Here is a 3,685-nt window from a genome sequence, read left to right as displayed (position 1 = left end):
GCTCACCGCCAGCTGTTCAGGAGTCAGTGGGGCTGCTCGCAGGTGGTGAGCTCCCCGTTCATGGGGGAGAACAAGCGGTACCGGACGGCAGAGAGAATCCCTGCGTCGGACTGGCATGTTAGACGGGATGAATTACTGGTTTCTTTCCAACGTGGCAGTTCGGAGATTACGCACGTCCATCATTTATTCCTCGTTCGTTCGTTCATTCATTCGGCAAACGTGGCAGCGCTGACTGCCCTGGGCGTGGGGTTGAAATCAGCAGGCAGGATACTTGGGGGTCTCGGGTTGGTGGAAAAGCCCAGAGGGAAGGTCGAGGGAGGGCGAAGGGGGTGTAGTCACGGTGGACTTCCCGGTGGAGGGAGTTTAGGTTGGACGCTGAGGACGACAGCAGGGAACAGCATTTCAGGCAGAGGGAACAGCCCGTGCGAAGGACCCAACCAGGGAACAGCTGACTCTGAGGGTCTGACCCTGTGGCCCGTCTGAGCTGGGCAGCCGTGGCCAGGTCCCTTCCCCTCTCCCGGCCTCAGTTTCTCATCTGTGAAATGGGAGCGGCGGCGCCCTCCTGGCTGTTGGAAGATCCCACGAGGCACCGGGTGCCCGGTAGGTGCCCCATAAACGCCACCTCCGTCCGTCCCTCGGGGACATCTGCGCTGGGACCGAGGGTGACGCTCGACGGGGTGTGGGTGGTGGGACTCCCGGCCCAGCTTCGGCCCCGGGCCGACCCTCTCCGCCCGGCATGGGCGCGGGATGACGGGCGTTCGTGCCCCTCCGTTTGTTTTCTCGTTTTGCTTCTTTCTGGGAGGCCGAGGGGCGGGGGGCAGAGGCCGAGCGGTCCCCGAGGGGAGCAGGATGGGTGAGGTTCGCAGGTCGGCGGAGGCCACCATGACCTCTCCCCTCTCTCCCTCTAGACCCCTCCATGGCTCCCCAGTGTCCTCCCCAGAGGGTTCCAACTCCCAACCTGCTGGTCGAGGCACCCGTTTATTTTTCATTTTTAATCCGGCGCCCGTCCCCTCCCCGGGGGCGGAGACCCAGCCACCATCACCGACACCCTCGCGAGTTCCTGCCCCGTAGGGACCCGGCAGGGGGAGGCGGGTTCTCCTGCGATACCTGGGACACGGGGTGGCCGGACGCCCCCAGCGTGGCTGCCTCAGTTTACCCCCCACCAGCGGCACCGTGACTTGCCCCCTCCCCACCCTTCACCGGCGCTTGGTTCGGCCGCGTCCCTGGCGTTCGCGGGTCTGGAGGGAGCCCGGCGGGCGCTGGTTCCCGTCTGCTCTGTTTGCGGCCGAGGCTCCTGGGCCGGCTCTTTTCCGGCACGTAGTAGGTGCTTAATAAACATTCTTCGAGCGAGCGAGTGACCAGAGACATGGCACGATCACGCGTCCACATGGGCGGGTCTCCGCGTGCCCCACTCTGTGTGGTTTTGACATGTTGTGCCCATTCGCTGAGCTACTCTGCAAAAACCCCCGTGAAGGCTGCGTGCGCCGGCGTGCGCGCCTGTAGTCCCAGCCACTCGGGAGGCTGAGGCAGGAGGATCCCCTGAGCCCAGGAGTTCGAGGCTACGGTGAACTACGATCACGCCGCTGCACCCCGGCCTTGGTGACAGAGCGAGACCTCGTCTCTACACACAGAAACAATCCTGCGAAGACAAGACGACTTCACTGTCTGCATTTTAGAGGAAGAAACTGAGGCTCAGAGAGGCCCCCTGCACGGTTGTGCTCCCGGGAGGGAAAGAAGAGACTCTAGGCGTCACGGGGAGCATGGAGCTCCAGAGGAAGCTTCCGGGAGCTGCCCCCTCTGTGGCCAGGCCTGTGTCTGACAACGCTGGGCCCCGGCTCTGTGTCGCGTGCGTGGGCCGTCGAGCGCGCTCCTGTGCGTGCGCGTTTCTCGGGGGACTCGGGGCGGCCTCGGGCAGGCTGGGCTCAGCCCGGCTCCCCCGACGCTCTGCAGGACCGAGAGTGCGCGGTGTCACCGTGCCGGAAACTCCCTCTCCCTGGTCCGACCGCACGGCCTGTCCTGCAGCCGCCGGCGACCCCTTGGCCGGTGGCCCTGCGTGTCCTCCTGCCCTCAGGGCTGGGAGCGGCCCCGGGTGGAAGGACCCCCAGCTCGGCCCAGCCTGGGCCTAAAGTCAGGGGAGGGCCGTGGGGCCTTCGGCTGGTGGAATCACACAGCGAGCCTCAGTTTCCCCATCTGTAAAATGGGGACGGTAATGCCCGTCCTGTGGAAATGTCAACAAGAGCAAGACTGAGGTCTGCGGAGGACCAGGCGGGGCGTGCGCGACCGTCCCGGCCCAGCCCCGGGTGGTGAGGAGGAGGAGGAGGGAGGAGGAAGCATCTGACAGCGGCGGCAGCAGAGGGCTTCTGCCTCTGGTCCTCAGATTGCTCAGACGGGGGTGCCTTGCCTGGGGGTGCACAGCGCGTGGGCGGCGGAGCTGGGGTCCGAACCTGCGCGTAACCAGCCTGCCCTGCTTCTCGGGGTCGGCGCGGGACCCTCGCGGGCCGGTGCGTGTTCCAGCGCTTTCCAACTCATTGATACAGCGGGTAGGTGCTTTCTTCAATTCCCGCTCTGCGGACGAGGAAGCTGAGGCCCAGAGAGGTCGGCACGCGTGCCCCAGGTCACACAGCGCTCCATCCGCTAACCGTCTCACAAAACCTGGGCACGCAGAGGTGTCGGGGCCTCTCCGTGTCCCCCGGCTGCCCGGTCCCCCTCATGCGGCATCCGTGGCGTCGGAAGCACGGAGCGGGCAGACGTGCTCTGGGCCCTCTCCTCCCCCTACAGCCATCCGTGGCTCCCCAGCGCCGCCGGACAAAAGCCAAGGACTCTAGGACAGCGCTGCCCGAACCACAGACCCCGGACCTCAGCGCACCCCACGGCCTGCTCTAAACGTTTCCTTCCTGGTCCCCTCTCCCTGGTCACGTGGCATTTTTCCCGTGGATTCACAAACCTGCAATTTCCTTCTTTGACGCATTCCTTCCTGCCCTTAAATTCAGGCTGAAAAACCCCTTCTCCGCGGCCCCCCAGACTCACCGCTACCTGCCCTTCCTCTGGACTCCCAGCCGCCTTTCCGAACCCCCGGAATCCTGGGGGGCCGATTAAGAACAGCAATGTCGGCGCCAGACCTGCCCGGTGTGACCCTGGCCCCGCTCTTACCAGCTGTGTGACCTTGGGCAGGTTGCTTAACCTCTCTGTGCCAAATCATTGATTCAAACCCTGCCTTGTTCCAAAGCGGACCGACGGTTGCTTCTGAACACACAGCTGGATAGAAATGGAATGAGGGTGGGACAGACAGCAAAGGGAAGACGCGGTTTCCCGCCCGTCCCCTTGTGTGTCGGTCCTTCGGTGCCTGGCCCGGCAGCGCTCGGAGAAACCGTGTACACAGCTCTCCCGGAGTCCACGGGGCGACCTTTCCAGGAGCTTCCTGTCCCCAAAAGTAAATTCCAGAGAAGCAGCGGGAGCGAGAAGCGTGACAAGGTCTCCGGCCTCCAATCATAGTCGCTCATTTAAATGTGTCTCTATGGACAGCAAATGTTTCCTTTTTTTTTTTTTTTGAGCCAGGGTCTTGCTCTGTTGCCCAGGCTAGAGTGCCGTGGCGTCAGCCTCGCTCACAACAACCTCCAACTCCTGGGCTCAAGCGATCCTCCTGCCTCAGCCTCCTGAGTAGCTGGGACTACAGGCATGCACCACC

The sequence above is a fragment of the Propithecus coquereli genome, unplaced genomic scaffold (genome assembly GCF_000956105.1).
Source record: "Propithecus coquereli isolate 6110/MARCELLA unplaced genomic scaffold, Pcoq_1.0 Scaffold588, whole genome shotgun sequence".
NCBI classification, from domain to species: domain Eukaryota; kingdom Metazoa; phylum Chordata; class Mammalia; order Primates; family Indriidae; genus Propithecus; species Propithecus coquereli.
This window is presented reverse-complemented; position numbering follows the sequence as displayed.